We start from the raw sequence: 17,865 nt of genomic DNA, 5'->3' as shown, positions 1-17,865 counted from the left end.
AAACTTTTAATCATTGTATGTTTTATTGAAAGTAAAGGAGAAACAATTGTGGACCTAAATCTGCTCTAAAAGCAAGAAGTTTTAATAAAAAGTGATGAAAAAGAGAAACATTTCTGATATATGTCTTCACATCATAGGTGGTGTATTTTCACTTCTGTTTATGTGCCAGGTATATTAGAGCACCCATGTGTATAGAACAAGTGATCAAACAGATTTAGCATAGTCCAGAATTCAATGAATTCACAGTCTTTAAATGTTAGAAGCAACCCCAAGTAGCATTAGCTAGAGATGATAAGCATTTATGTTACCCAGGAACTGTCCTGGAATTGGTATTTTGCTTTTTCATTTTTATTTTTTATTTTTGGCCAACAAAGGATACATTTCACATAAAGTTGAATGATGAATAAAATACAGCCAACATATGTTTTATTTCAGAGGGTTAAAGAAAGATCACAGAATATAGACACAGAAGGCAAAGAAAAACAGAAAACTTTGATATCTGTATTGCAGTAAGCATTTTTAAAGTATGATTGAAGGAAATAGTTTCCTTAACAGGCAGTTAGCTGTGACCAGGTACTTCAAGTGAGTTGTCAGCAACTCACTTGAAGTACCTAGTATCAGCTCACTGTTAAGAGAGACATATAAGATATCTGATCAGAAAACAGTCTCTGGTTAGTGATCAGTGTAGATCAAGCACAAAGTGAGATTCATACTCTATGAGTAAGAGAAGTTCAGTAATGAAAAAAAGACAGTTATAAAACAGAACTTTTTATTTGTAACCTTTGGAGGTTGCTGGGCAAAATTTGAAACTTGCCCCTCACATTCAGAAGGCAAGTAGAAGCCAAAGAGAGTCAGACCACCCTAGATTGGTAGATGACAGTTTTAATTAGCAAGGAAACTTGTTCATATATGAGGCTTGTCCAAAATATCCTCAAGACAAGTAAGTTGTCTTGTCAAGTAAGCCTCTTGTTCACCCCACAGAAGCTGGTAAGTTTTTATAGATGCCTTAATGGGGTTCAATCACATACACCACCCAGATGCTACTTTCTCAAGGCTGTGTGCTTGGCAACCATTCCCACCATGGAAATGGTAGACAGAATGTACATTTCAAGACAGAGGACAGGTGTTGTTCAGTTGGGAAGTCACGTCTGACACACTTTGACTCCATGGACTGCAACATGCCAGGTTTCCCTGTCCTTCATTATCTCCCAGAGTTTTCTCAAATTCATGACCTTTGAGTGTGTGATGCTGTCTAACCCATGAAGACTCTCCTGTTGCCTGAGTCCCACTTAAGGGTCAACCAGCAGTCTCATCTCTCAATGACCTCCTACAACAGGAACATAAGGAAATGATTCTTTCTTTAAAGATGTAAAACATGTCATCATCTTCAGTTATGAGATGAAAAGAAAAATCAGTGTCAAATCCCTACTCCTGAATATAAGTAGATAATTTATTAAATTATTTTAGATCAATAAATAATAGTAGTTCTATATCATGCCCTCAATTTTTTTTTCAAATAAGTCAGTTATCAATTTCTTGATATCATGTTTTAAGAAATAAAAGACGTTGGGGATCTGTGGATAGTGAAGTACCTGACTGGTTTTGTCATTGCATCAAGTCCACTCTGACTTCCTTTGCAGAGTTGTTAGCACACCCCTGCAGTCTTGTTCACATTCCTTTTCCGTTTCTTTGTCGATATACTAATATATAATCCAAGCAAGACAATTAATAGAGACTTTTTACAGAATATCATTGGTTATTTCTTTCCAAGAATCTTCTAAATCAGCTTCAAAAGTAAGCACTAAAGATGGCAGAAGATTGATAAAATGAAGCTGATTGTAATCATCCAGCCAAAATAATTGTTTCTATCATGGATATTTAAATGCATGACAGAACAAAATGCAATCTATTTTGGCCCAGAGAAGTTTCAGAATCAGATTAGTCCATGAAAGGTGACTTTGTTTATTTCAATTATCTTAACAATTCAATCCTGGGTTTATTGTAATTTAACTCTATTATGGTTTGATTCAACCTTTTAAACCTAAATAATTGGATTCAGTTTTCTGAATTAGCTAATATTCTTTCAGAATCATAATATTATGAAACTAGCAGAGATAAAGAGCACAATTTAAAAATATGCCTTAAACAATTCCAGGACACTTTAACCTGCATATATATAATATTTTTTAAAAAATATACAAAATAAAAGGCCCTCAATTTAAACTCTGAAAGAAGGACATAGAAAGGGCAGTTACTTATACTTAAGCACTTTAAATTATAGTAAACAGAAATTGAAACAGCACTAAGTGTCTTCCAATTTGGGTTAAAACATAGAGAGTTGCAAGTATCAATCATCCCATTCTAATTGAGTAAAAAGCAGTATAAATGATAAAATCCTACTTTATGCATATATGGATGGATATGGGTATGTGTTATTTATCTCTTTATTTTTCTCATCAGAATGCTGAGGACTCGTCAAGGAAACCTGCCTAAATAAATGAAAAAATGGAATGTGCAAATGCAAATTCTAGGAGAGAGGAGACCTGTGGGAACTTCCATCCTTCTGGCCACTGGAAAGTACAGAGCAAATACATCACAGAGAGGGGTAAGGAGTGAGCCAAACTTTAATGCCCTTTTAATAGCTGCATGTGGCCTGCTGTGAGAAGTGGGATTCCGAAAGACAGCACATCCATATCCAAAAGCCAATTCTTTCCCAAGGCTTTTGGCAACTGTACGGTTTCAGTTCAACTCAAGCCAACAGCAAGGCAGGAGGGCTTAGAGAAATGGCATGCCCAAGTGACCAGGCCTCTATCTCAGTATGCAAGCTCACAGATTGTCCAGGTGTAGGGCAGGGCAAAAAGCTAGGCAGGTTCTGCTGCAGGCCTGCGGGATTCTCACCACAAGCCCCATGACCCACAAAAGACTAAGGCAGGCCAGAAGGACAGAAGAGAACCAATGGAGGCACAAGGACTTCCCTCCAGGCAGAGGGGTGGAGGCAGAAGTACGTTGTTTCAGCCACTCTTGTCCCTAGCCTACCTGCGTGGCTTCTACAACACCGATTAATAGTTTCTCCAAGAAAGCAACAAAACGTGGAAAACCCATTCACACTCATCTTCTTCCTCTCTTCCTAAAAAATGAATGTAACCCAGCATCCTCCTTTCCATTCATATGGCTGACAGCACTGGTGCTGTGAGTGAGCAACCTTGGAACATATTTTAATAATTGCTAGACAGTTTTGTTCCTAATGAAGTCACAGCACCATTTAATAAGCACAGTGTGCCTTAGAGTTTGATATACAACCCTAGCCTAGCAGCAAGCTTGGAGATTTTAATAGGCTTTTACAGGATTCTATGAACCGTCCCAAATTTCCTTTAACACAAGTGGTAGAACATGTTGTTGTTATTGTTCAGTTGCTAAGTTGTGTCCGACTTTTTGTGACCCCATGGACTGCAGCACTCCAGGCTTCCCTGTCCTTCACTATCTCCCAGAGTTTGCTTGTTTGTTCAGATTCATGTCCACCGAGTCAGTGATGCTATCTAACGATCTCATCCTCTGCCACCCCCTTCTCCCTTTGCCTTCCATCTCTCCAGGCATCAGGGTCTTTTCCAATAAGTCAGCTCATCACACCAGATGGCCAAAGAGCATACATGTACATATACATATATTATTGATTCTGTTTTCTGAAGAACCCCTGCCCAATCACTTGTCAAATATGCCTTGTTCTCTTGAAAAATGATTGTTTATTCTGTTTACTGAATGTAATATTCTACAAATTTTAATTAGGTCATGTTGTTTGATAACATTGCTCAAAACTTCTATATCCTTACTAAATTTTTCTACTTGTATAACAATTGCTGAGAGGGAAGAATTGAAATTTGAATTGTATAGGTGGAGTTTCCTTTTCCCCACACACACAATTTATCATTTTTTTCATTTCTGTATTTATAAGCTGTTTTTTTTTTAAGCTCTGTTTTTAAGTGCTTGCACATTTAGAAATTTTTTGTCTTTATGATATGTTTACCCACTTAACATTGTGATTATCTCCCAATATCCTTTATAACATGGAAAAATCTAAAATTTTAATATACAGGCATTCTGGCTTATTAGTTTATACAAAATACATATTTTCTATCCTTTTTTATGTTACTCTACCTATTTTTAATTTAAAATGGATGTCTTGAAGACAGAAATTTTTGTTTAATTTGAAACATCATTTTTGTTTAATTTCAAAATATATGCTTTCTGAGTGAAATATTATCACATTTACTAGTAAATATTTCTATTATTTAATATTTTATTAATATTTTATACTATTATTCTGGTGGTGCTAGTGGTAAAGAAACTGCATGCCAGTTCAGGAGATGTAAGATATGTGGTTCAATCCCTGGGTTGGAACGATCAAGAAGGACATGGCAAGCCACTCCAGTAATCTTGCCTGGAGAATTCCATGGACAGAGGAGCTTGGCAGGTTACAGCCTATAAGGCCGTAAAAAGTTGAACACTAGTGAAGTGACTTAGGAGGTATGCATCATGCACTATTATTCTGTGTCTCACATTTTAAAAAAATATTTTTTCTACCTTTAGAATTGAGTATTATATTAGTTTATTTTGGGCTGCCATAAGAATAAATCCAAAAGATTTAAGTAGCTTAAAGAACAAAAAATTTATTTGCACAGAGTTCTAAAAGTAGGAAGTTTAAGATCAAGGTGTCAATGCTGGTTTCTGTTGAGACCTCTTTCCTTGGCTTAGAGATGGCCTTCTCCCTCTGTCTTCACGTGCTTTCCCCTCTATGTGTCTTTGTCCTAATTTCATGCTGTTCTGTGACTAGGATGGGTACTGGTTATATTGGTTACCCTTCATGATAATTTGGCAAAGTTGCTAGAATGTAAAATTAATACACAGAAATCAGTTCCATTTTTATACACAAACAGTGAAAGATCAGAAAGAGAAATTAAAGAAACAGCTCCATTTACCATTCCTTTAAAAAGGACAAAATACCTAGGGATAAACCTACCTAAGGAGGGAGAAGATCTGTACTCAGAAAACAATAAGGTACTAATGAAAAAATTAAAAGATGACACATACAGATGGAGAAATACACCATGATCTTGGATTGGAACAATCAATATTATGAAAATTACCATACTTCCCAAAGCAGTCTATAGATTCAGTGTAATACCTATCAAATTATCAATGGTATTTTTCACAGAATTACAACAACACCATCAAAAAAACCTTTTACAATTTGTACAGAAATACAAAAGATCCAGAATAGCCAAAGCAATCTTGATAAAGCAGAACAGAGCTGGAGGAATCATGCTCCCTGACTTCCACCTTATGCTACAAAACTAGAGTAATAAAAACAGTATGTTACTGGCACAAAAATAGACATATAGACCAGAAGCCCAGAAATAATCCCACATACCTATGTTCTATCAGTCTATAACAAAATAAGTAAGAATCAATTGGGAAAAGACAATCTCTTCAATAAAAGGTGCGGGAAAACTGTAAAAACATGTAAAAAATGAAATCAGAATGTTCTCTACCACCATATCTAAAAATAAAATGGGTTAAAGACCTAAATATAAGATCAGATACTATAAAAAGCCTAATGGAAAACATAGGAAGAACATCATTTGATGTGAATAGAAGCAATATCTTTATGGTTCCTTCTCCTTGAGTAATGGAATTAAAAACAAAAATTTAAAAAATGGGAGCTAATCTAGTCCCAGTCAATATTCAGATCTCCCAACTGGCCCCAAAATGTCTTCTATAGCTGATGTGCCCTAATCAGCATCCCATCAAGAATGCACACACTGCATCCTGCAATACATCACCTTGGGTCCTTTCTAGTTGGTGGCTGGAGACATGAGTTCCTTGTCACGTGGACCTCTATGTAGGACAGCACACATGTGGCAGCTGCTGGGAGAGAGAGAGAGAGGTGTGGTCTTTTTGGAACCTAATTTTGGGAGTGACTTTTCATCTTTCTTGCTGCATTTTATTCCTTAAAAGCAAATAACTAGATCCAACCCACACTCAGAGGGTGGTGATTAAACAAGGACTTGGATACCAGAAAGTAGGGATCATGGGGAGCCATTTCAGAGCTGATGGGAAGATACATAATAATTTAAAGGGAACTTTAATGTATACATAAGGACTTCCCTGATACACAGGACTTCCCTGGGGGTATAATGGATAAGAATCTGCCTTCCAGTGCAGGGGACGTGGGTTTGATCCCTGGTCCAGGAAGACCCCACACACTGTGGAGCAACTAAGCCTGTGCATCACAAATGCTGAGCCCCTCTGTAGGGCCTGCAAGGCACAACTACTAAGACCACCTGTGGCAACTATTGAAGACCAAGGACCTAGAGCCTGTTTTCCACAACAAGAGAAGTCACCACAGTGAGAAGTCCATGCACCACAGCCAAGAGTAGCCTCTTGCTCATTGCAAGGAGAGAAAGCCCTCATGCAGTAAAGAAGATCCAGGGTAACCAAAAATAAATGTTTTTCTTTAAAAGTTTTTCCACAGCAAAGTAAACCATAAACAAAACAAAAATATAATCTACAGACTAAGAGAAAATATTTGCAAACAATGCTACTGACAGGGATTAATTTGCAAAATACACAGTCCTGGGCATGTATCTGGAGAAAGCTATAATCAAAAAGATGCATGTACCCTCATGTTCATAACACTATTTATAATAGCTAAGACATGTTAGCAAGCTAAATGTCTATAAACATAAGGTTGGATGAAAAAGATGTGGTGCATATGTACAACAGAATACTGTTGTTGTTTACTAAGTTGTGTCCAATTCTTTTGCAACCCCATGAACTGGATCCCACCAGGTTCCTCTGCTCATGGATTTCCCAGGCAAGAAAACTGGAATGGGTTGCCATTTCCTGCTTCAGGGGATTTTCCCAACTCAGAGACTGAACCTACATCTCCTGAGTCTCCTGCAGGTGGGTTCTTTACCACTGAGTCACCTGGGAAGCCCACAGTGGAATACTACTCAGCTGTAAAAAAGAATGAAATAATGCCATTTGCAGCAAAATATATGGGTAGACCTAAAGATTATCATATTAAATGAAATGAATCAGACAGAGAGAGACAGATGTCATTTGACATCACTTACATGTAGAATTTAACAAAAAATGATATCAATGAACTTATTTAAAAAATAGAAACAGGCTAACAGATATAGAAAGCAAATATATGGTTACCAAAGGGGAAAGGAGTGGAGAGGATGAATTGAGAATTTGGGATTAATGGATACCCAGTACTATATATGGAGAAGGCAATGGCACCCCACTCCAGTCCTCTTGCCTGGAAAATCCCATGGACGGAGGAGCCTGGTAGGCTGCGGTCCATGGGGTCGCTAAGAGTCGGACACGGCTGAGAGACTTCACTTTCACTCTTCACTTTCATGCACTGGAGAAGGAAATGGCAACCCACTCCAGTGTTCTTGTCTGGAGAATCCCAGGGATGGGGGAGCCTGGTGGGCTGCCGTCTATGGGGTCGCAGAGAGTCGGACACGACTGAAGTGACTTAGCAGCAGCAGCAGCATCAGAGTGAGAGGAGCAGGGTTAGGATTAAAAGTTAAGTAACAAGAACAACAAAAAGTTAAGTCATGACATGATAAGTAAAAAGATGGTCCTGTGAAAGCAAAGCTGGGCATTGTATATGTATATGATTCTGTTATTCAGAGAAAAGGGTTACATTGACTGGAGATACATAAATTTGGAAATTAAATTCATGTAGATATCATTTAACAAAATGGAATTCAGAAACTGAATGAAAACATGGAAGAAAAGAAAGAAGTAACCCATTGTATCAAGTACCTCAAGTAGAATGAAAGTTTTGGAAACAGGGAGCTCAACTCTGACTAAAGCCAAAGACAGTATTTTTTTAATTAATTTATTTTTTATTGAAGGATGATTACTTTACAGAATTTTGCTGTTTTCTGTCAAACCTCAACATGAACCAAACATAAGTATACAGCATTTTTATTTAGATAATAAAATCATCAAGAATTAGTTGCAAATAGTATTAGAGAAAGTGAATAATCCAGGCACCTGTGATGTGGATTGAAAGACTATATTTAAGAAGAAAAATTGGTACTATTTTAGTAATACATTTTATTTAAACATTTGCTGAAATCAGCAAGAGACAAATTTTCAGCTAAAAAAGAAATTTTCTTACATAAATACTGTTGAATCACTTTGACAATAGTATAATTCATTATTTTTCTATCACAGAGTTTCCCTTGTAATTGTTCTAAGTACTTGCAAATATTAATAGTTTTCTGAAGAGAAGTTTTCTGTGTTTATAGAAGTTTGTAATGTGAGGCATGTTATATTCTATATAGTGGAAACATTAAAACATTCTCTACTGAAAAAATTAATTTATGATAACTTTAGCCCATAATACTTAAACAGTGAACACTTCTTTTGTAGCAGATGTTTAATATATAATAAGAATTTCCCCGATTGCTCAGTAGTAAAGAATCCACCTGCCAATGCAGGAGACCAGGGCTCCATCCCTAGGTTGGGGAGAATCCTGGAGAAGGAAATGGCTACCCACTCCAGTTTTCTTGCCTGAAAAATTCCATGGACAGAGGAGCCTGGTGGGCTACAGTTCATGGGGTTGCAAAGAGTCAGACAAGACTGAGTGACTAATAGTTTCACTTCACTTTCAAAATATAGAACAGTGTCTGAAGGACATTTATTTATGAAATATTGCTCTGAAGATACAACCATGTGATAATAATCTTGGTTCATAGAATAATTATGACAAGGACTGATTATTGACTCTAGCACATGGGGAAAAGACAGTGAGCAAATATTGGCTGTGATAACACTGTTTTATTAGGCCTCCACTCCGTTATTGAGTTGTAATCTAAACTACAGGAATTTATGAACTACAGATTTACAGAGTGTCAGAATAACCTTTGTCAGGAAACTGCATTCACCATCATAATTAGTTTGTCACTGTGAATTTACAGAGCTTCGTATAATATTGAAATTTCTCTTTGTTACCTTAACAGTTATACTATCTTGAAATTAAACATGTCAAGCAAAATATTCTCTAACATAAAGTAAAATTTAGTCTAGACATTTTTATTGCATGAGAACTGTGAACACCATAGAGTTTAGATTTATATATTTGACATAATTGCCCATTAAAGTCTAGGTGGAGGCATACTGTTCATTTTAAGTAAAGAAGAATCACTGAACTCAATTCTGAAATGTATGTTAAGGTGTAATCCATTCCTGTGTATTTCCTAAACATTCGAGTGAATAAAATTTTCCCCATTAATGTTCCTTTTATAAGGTATAAAACCTCTTAACATGACTCTGCTGGGATTTTTGTTCATCCTGAACAAAAGTTATCTCAGCACCCTTAAGGATTTACTCAGTTTGTTTGGAATGGATTAGATTTAGTATCTATTCTTATGTACCAAGTACTCTTCTAAAAGCTCATATGTTAACTTTTTAATCCTCAGCAGTAATCCATTAAGGTAGATCTTACTCTCATTATGGTCCAATCTGAACAGTTGAATAAACTAAATCATAGAGCAGTTAATTTATCCAAGGTAGAATAGATAGTTCCAAAGTCTGAGTTTGCACCCAGTTGTCTGACTTCAGGCCAGAATACTGGAGTGGGTAGCCTTTCCCTTCTCCAGGGGATTTTCCCAACCCAGGGATCGAATCCAGGTCTTCTTCATTGCAGGTGGACTCTTTACTAGCTGAGCCATGAGGGAATAATATAATTTATATGAATCTAAATTTCTTAAGAAATCATGAAATATAGCTGATATAAGAAATTTTATCCATTAAGCCTGATTTATGTTGAAATATAGTAGAATACTTTGATGATTTCAAAATGTATTTTGATAATCTTTCAGTCAATCCTAATTACAAATACATTTTAATAACATTTTGGTGAGAGAGAACATAAATCTATGGATTATTTAAAACTGATGATTGCCCCATGGACTATACAGTCCATGGAATTCTCCAGGCCAGAATACTGGAGAGGGTAGCCTTTCCCTTCTCAGGGGATCTTCCCAACCCAGGAAGCAAACCCAGTTCTCACGCATTGCAGGCAGATTCTTTACCAGCTGAGCCACAGTGGAAGCCCAATAGAATATTTTGATGATTTCAAAGTGTATTTTGATATTCTTTCAGTCAATCCTAATTACAGATACATTTTAATAGCATTTTGGTGAAAGAGGATATAAACATACAGATTATTTAAAACTGTTTATTACCACATCTGAAAAATCTGAAACAATACTTTCTATAGGGTACAAATTCAATAAATTGTTTTAAATGCATTAATAAGGGAAGTATTATTAACCAACTTGCAATAACGGCTTCTGTATAAAATTTTAAAATGGCTTCCATATAAAATTTTGTATAAAATTTCATCTTGTATCCAAAATTTGGTAGTATGGCATATAATAACTCTTGTATTTTGTACTTTTCACATTTCACCTAAACTTATTCTCTATCATGTTTTGATTTATATGCTGCATCTTATCTCTGATATATTTGTTTTATTTTAAAAATGAAGTTTGAAAGATTATAGTATATTTGACACAAACAGACAAAACTTGGGATGAATGAAATCAATGTTTTTAGATGATTGCTAGTCTTACATTATAAGTAGCAGTTATATTAATAATATTCTAAGTAAATAATATTAATATGCCAATTTAAAAATCCTTAAAATTGTATAGCAAATAAATTGAACTATTATAAATATGAATTTAACTAAATTTATAATAATAGAGTGAATCAATTATACCACGAAGAAGTAGTAATTTGGAAAACTTCAGTGGTAATATTGTGAAGAAATTAAATATGTCTAATGTCAGTATTGGAGAGCCACTCAAAGAATTGCAATATTTTTGAATAACATAACTTCTTCAGATAGCTTAATCACATGAAGAAAGGAAGATCATTTTGGTTAACTGATAAATGGATATAAAAATGCTTCAAAATTAAAAATAGCAGCCTGTTTTATTGATTAAACTGGTGAAATAAATAGAAAAATTAGTTTTATTATTATCTACATTTTTACAAACTGGTTATTAATATGCTTTTTAAAATATTTAATATTAATTTATTTTAATAGCAAATGTCTCAGGTCATTTCACTAAATTTTTAAAAAATTATTTAAAAATTAGCCCTCAAAAATATGAAGAAAAATGGCTTCTCTTAGTTTTATCAGCTCTGAAATAATCAACACTGTCTTTTTAATTTGTGTTCTGGATATGCTAGTGGAGAATTCTGTGTCATAGGAAAGCAAGTGCAAGGGTCTAGAACTGCTCAAATAGCTATACATCACATTAAGATGAAATTGTTCAACATAGAAGAAAATATTTTTCTTTATTTTTAGTGATTTCTTTATAAATGGGAACTACACTATATAGAAATAGTATGTTTGCTAGTAGCATACAGTTCTGGTTGTCATATATTTAAAAATTCCCAAAGAGTTTAAGAGTGTAAGATTCTGTACAGCTGCTAATGCTAGGCTTGCTCTTAATTTAGATAATGATAGTGATCAATTACTCATTTCAAACTAATTCTAATTGTAATAATATGTAAGGATATAATAATATGTGAGGATATATATATGTTAATTATCTAATAGTGTAAGCCTTTTCTGTATTAAGCTTCAGCATGAGGACCTGAAATTGCAGGTGAGTTAATTATACAGGCAGCAGTGGGCCATGGAAAAGACTCTCAGCATGTCTGGTGAATATTTTTAGTCATTCACTAAGGCCATACCAATTTATGCAAAGCCATTCTTCTGTTGAAGTTATGTGACTTCTCACAATTGTAGACCTGGGGAGAAATAGTAGAAAGTGTTCAGAGCCTCACTGGATTTCATTCATCTCAATCAAATGATTACTGTTTGCCTTGAACCTGCAGCCAATTTAGTGATCCTCTAAGCAAAATTGTAAACAACTGACAAGTAAATCCAAGTATATCTTAAGAATTTTTACCTATAGAATTAAGTTTATCTTCATATCATTATTTATTTCATCTAATCACAAATTCGCCCCCCTACTGTCTTGCTGGGGCTTCTCCATTGCCCTTGGATGTGAGGTATCTCCTCACAGTTGATCCAGTGCCTACCGTCTTACTGGGGTTTCTCTGACCTTAGATGTGAAAATCTTGAGAACCCCATGAACAGTATGAAAAGGAAGAATATAGGACACCGAAAGGTGAACTTGCAGGTCGGTAGGTGCCCAATAGGCTACTAGAGATCAGTGGAGAAATAACTCCAAAACGAATGAAGAGATGGAGCCAAAGCAAAAACAACACCCAGTTGTGGATGTGACTGGTGATAGAAGCAAGGTCCGATGCTGTAAAGAGCAATATTTCATAGGAACCTGGAATGTTAGGTCCATAAATCAAGGCAAATTGGACATGATCAAACAGGAGATGGCAAGAGTGAACATTGATATTTTAGGAATCAGTGAACTAAAAGGGACTGGAATGGGTGAATTTAACTCAGATGACCATTATATCTACTATTGTGGGCAGGAATCCCTTAGAAGGAATGGAGTAGCCATCATAGTCAACAAGAGAGTCTGAAATGCAGTACTTGGATGCAATCTCAAAAACAACAGACTGATCTCTGTTAATTTCCAAGGCAAACCATTCAATATCATGGTAATCCAAGTCTATGCCCTGACAAGAAATGCTGAGGTTGAATGGTTCTATGAAGACCTACAAGACCTTCTAGAACTAACACCCCCAAAAAATGTCCTTTTCATTATAGGGGACTGGAATGCAAAAGTATGACATCAACCAACACCTGGAGTAACAGGCAAATCTGGCCTTGGAGTACAGAATGAAGCAGGGCAAAGGCTAATAGAGTTTTGCCAAGAGAATCCACTGGTCATGGCAAACACCCTCTTCCAACAACACAAGAGAAGACTGTACATACTGATATCACCAGATGGTCAACACTGAAATCAGATTGATTATATTCTTTGCAGCCAAAGATGGACAAACTCTATACAATCAGCAAAAACATCACCAGGAGCTGACCATGGCTCAGATAGTGAACTCCTTATTCCCAAATTCAGACTTAAATTGGAAGAGAGTAGGGAAAACCACTAGACCATTCAGGTATGACCTAAATCAAATCCCTTAAGATTATACAGTGGAAGTGAGCAATAAATTCAAGGGACTAGATCTGATAGACAGAGTGCCTGATGAACTATGGATGGAGGTTCATGACATTGTGCAGGAGACAAGGATCAAGACCATCCCCAAGAAAACGAAATGCAGAAAAGGAAAATGGCTGCCTGAGGAGGCCTTACAAATAGCTGTGAAAAGAAGAGAAGTGAAAAGCAAAGGAGAAAAGGAAACTTATACCCATTTGAATGCAGAGTTCCAAAGAATAGTAAGGAGAGATAAGAAAGCACTCCTCAGAGATTAATGCAAAGAAAGAGAGGAAAACAATACAATGGGAGAGACTAGAGATGTCTTGAAGAAAATTAGAGATACTAAAGGAACATTTCATGCAAAGATGGGCTCAATAAAGGACAGAAATCACATGGGCCTAAAAGAAGCAGAAGATACTAAGAGGTGGCAAGAATATGCAGAGGAACTGTATAAAAGAGATCTTCACGACCCAGATGATCACGATGGTGTGATCACTCACCTAGAGCCAGACAACCAGGAATGTGAAGTCAAGTGGGCCTTGGGGAAGTATCACTATGAACAAAGCCAGTGGAAGTGATGGAATTCCAGTTGAGCTATTTCAAATCCTGAAAAATGATGCTGTGAAAGTGCTGCACTCAATATGCCAGCAAATTCAGAAAACTCAGCAGTGGCCACAGAACTGGAAAAGGTCAGTTTTCATTTCGACCCAAAGAAAGGCAATGCCAAAGAATGCTGAAACTACTGCACAATTGCACTCATCTCACACGCTAGTAAAGTAATGCTCAAAAATCTCCAAGACAGGCTTCAGCAATATGTGAATTGTGAACTTCCAGATGTTCAAGTTGGTTTTAAAAAAGGCAGAGGAACTAGAGATCAAATTGCCAACATCCACTGGATCATCAAAAAAGCCAGAGAGTGCCAGAAAAATATATGTTTTCTGCTTTACTGACTATGCCAAAGCCTTTGACTATGTGTATCACAATAAACTGTGGGAAATTCTGAAAGAGATGGGAATACCAGACCACCTGACCTATGTCTTGAGAAATCTATGTGCAGGTCAGAAAGCCACAGTTAGAACTGGGCATGGAACAACAGACTGGTTTCAAATAGGAAAAGGAGTATGTCAAGCCTGTATATTGTCACGCTGCTTATTTAACTTATATGCAGAGTTCTTCATGAGAAATGCTTGATTGGATGAAGCACAGGCTGGAATCAAGATTTCTGGGAGAAATATCAATAACCTCAGATATGCAGATGACACCACCCTTATGGCAGAAAGTGAAGAAGAACTAAAGAGCCTCGATGAAAGTGAAGGAGGAGAGTGAAAACGTTGGCTTAAAGCTCAACATTTAGAAAGCTAAGGTCATGGCATCTGGTCCCATCACTTCATGGGAAATAGGTGTGGAAACAGTGGCAAACTTTATTTTTGGGGGCTCCAAAATCACTGCAGATGGTGATTGCAGCCATGAAACTAAAAGATGCTTACTCCTTGGCAGGAAAGTAATGACCAACCTAGATAGTATATTTAAAAGCAGCGACATTACTTTGCCCACAAACGTCCCTCTAGTCAAAGCCATGGTTTCTCCAGTAGTCATGTATGGATATGAGAGTTTGATGGTAAAGAAAGTTGAGCACCTAAGTATTGTTGCTTTTGAACTGTGGTGTTGGAGAAGACTCTTGAGAACCCCTTGGACTGCAAGAAGATCAACACAGTCAGTCCTGAATATTCATTGGAAGGACTGATGCTGAAGCTGAAACTCCATTATTATGGCCACCTGATGCGAAGACAGGACTCATTTGAAAAGAATCTGATGTAGGAAAATTTGAAGGCAGGAGAATAAGGGGATGACAGAGGATGAAATGGTTGGATGACATCACCAACTCAATGGACATGAGTTTGAGTAAACTCCAGGAGTTGGTGATGGCAGATAGGCCTGGCGTGTTGCAGTCCATGGGGTCGCAAGGAGTCAGATATGACTGAGCAACTGAACTGAACTGAACTGAATTGCTTAAAAGTAAAAGTGTATACAAATCCCCCCTCACTCAGTGAGTAAAGAATCCATCTGCAATGCAAGAGACACATTAAACATGAGTTCGATCTCTGGGTTGGGAATATCCCCTAGAGAAAATGGCAACCCTCTCCAGTATTCTTGCCTTAGAAATCCCCTGAACAGAGGAGCCTGGAGGAGTACAGTTCATGGGGTGGCAAAGAGTCAGACAAGACTGAGTGACTCTGCGTGAACATGAATGTGTGTTACAAATTGGTTAAACCAAATTTTAGACAGGTCACTACTGAATTGAAAATATTATTTTTAACCAAGTTGAACTCATGGGAAGCATTGCAAATGAGATTCTATCTATTTGCAATGATGTAATGGACAGAAGAAAATTCAAAATATGCCTTAGCTCAATTAGCTTTTAACTCACCATATATCTTCGGACTGAGGAAATTGATTGTTTCTGTTCATATATACATTGATCATTATTGTGAAAAATTCTTCTTCGTGAGTTTTCAACTTTAATAATGAATAAAGAGTCTATTTAAGTATATGCACTTAAATCCTTACATGATGAAAGAATGATTGATGTCCTGCTAAACCATGTGAAGTAACTAAAGAAGCTATAAGCAGGGACAGGTGGGTTTTGTCATGGTTGGATGTCTTGCTCAGCAGACCATAGGAACAACTTAAAGCCTACATTTTACAATTTTAGTTTTCACATTGATTTTCCACGCTGACAGCTGGCAACATCCAGAGGAATCAGACACTCTCACATTCATTCTGTTGAAAGAGAGAGAGAGAGAGAGAGAGAGAGAGAGAGAGAGAGAGAGAGAGAAATTCCACTTTCAGTAACCCAAATCCAATGAATCTTACATATACATGATGTAGAGAAATTATGAGTTAATTTTAAGAATTGGCATATAGCCTTTTGAAAACCTCTCAAAAAATATAAAGCAATTTGTTTCACAATTCACATTTAGAATGGCACTACTAGTCCTTGGTTGTCCCATGAGGTAGAGGAAACCCACAGTTATCGTATGAGGAATCTATCACATTTAGAACATTGTCATAGTGGTTAAGATTTGCAGTTTGTTATTATACATACGATTTTGGTCCCAGGTTATCCAATAAGTCATTAAATAAAACTGAGGGGGTTATATTGCTTCTCTTTCACTTTCAACTCAAGCAGTCTGACATGTTAAGTAGAGAATCAAAGTTAAATACATTGAAATGTGTGAAGACTTTTACATGGTTTCCAGTACATACAAAGATCATTATTTATTTATTAGGGTAGTTTCACTTTTGAGAGATTAATTAGAATTTATCACATACTAAAGCCCTCCTCTGAATTTTGAAATGTGTATAGATCAAAGATCTTTTGCATTCATTAAAAGCAATCACTACTTTTCATCTGAAATGTGAAGTCAATTTCCAAGTTCACATGTTGATACATAGACACATTACATATTGAACCTAGCAGTTTGTCTTTATATACTCACTAATTAACTATTAGTCACTAATTTTCCCATTAGAGTTTATTGATAATTTTCACTGGCTGCATACAAGTAACATATTTAGAATAGACATTAAATACTTTTTGTGTGTTTTTGACTGTTGTTTTCCATTATTCCAGAAGATATGCATTGGCTTGGCTTCATAAACTAGTCAGATTTTCAACGTAGATTATGTGTATGCGTAGATAAAGTAGACCCATACAGAGTGCTTTGCTGATAGGACTGTTTAATCTGACATGGTACCTTCATGTCCAGAGATCTAATATTCTGAAATAAGATTTGTTCAACATTTTTGAAAAAGTAACATAAACTTATTTGATTCTACAAATATTCATTTTTTAACTTTTAATTCAATGTGTTATAATCCATTAATATCATTTTTTTTCATATTTACATTGAATCAAATTTGGCCAATTTAAGTTCCCTCCAGCTGGTACCAGAGTTCTTCTGTCATGTTCCCATCTGGTATTTTCAGAATATTTAACAGACTAAATTTAAAGCAACATGGAGAAAAATATGATATTTTCCAGCATGTTTAATACAGAAAAAATAAAAACATTTTGCATTAGAAAGAAAAGTTTAAAAGTAATTGCCCTCATTGTTATAGATTCTTAATATTGCTGCAACATTGTGAAGAGAATAGTACTGATAACAGTTAGAATAACACAATTTCAAGTTAAAGTTACTCTTATATTTTACTTTTCTATCAAAAAATGTTATTTCCAACAGAGAATCTTGAAATACTCAAGAAGTAATATTTCAATATAAACTATTTACTTTTCAGAATCTGAGTTGCTATTAATTTTTAATTGCCTCCTATAGAAATAAATTTTTGCATTTTAGTTTCCAATTAACTAAGCTTGACCATAATATCTAATTATATATCATTAAATTAGATTATGCTATAAGAAAAAAATCATCGATATTTTGAAAGAACTTTATTCTTAACAATATTTACCATGCCCACTTAATATGAAATAGGACTTTCACCCTTAGCCTGCTTGAAAACAAAATGAATAAAATGGCTCAGTGAGGCTCCAAATATATATGTACAGTTTTTTCTATAAAGTACATTTAGCACCATAAGTAGTATCTTCTCAATATTTGATTTTATAATTTTTCAAATGTCTATGAATTGTTTGGAAGTTTGCTCCATTGATATC

This window comes from Odocoileus virginianus, chromosome 14, assembly GCF_023699985.2.
Source record: "Odocoileus virginianus isolate 20LAN1187 ecotype Illinois chromosome 14, Ovbor_1.2, whole genome shotgun sequence".
Taxonomy (NCBI): domain Eukaryota; kingdom Metazoa; phylum Chordata; class Mammalia; order Artiodactyla; family Cervidae; genus Odocoileus; species Odocoileus virginianus.
Note: the sequence above shows the minus strand (reverse complement) of the source record.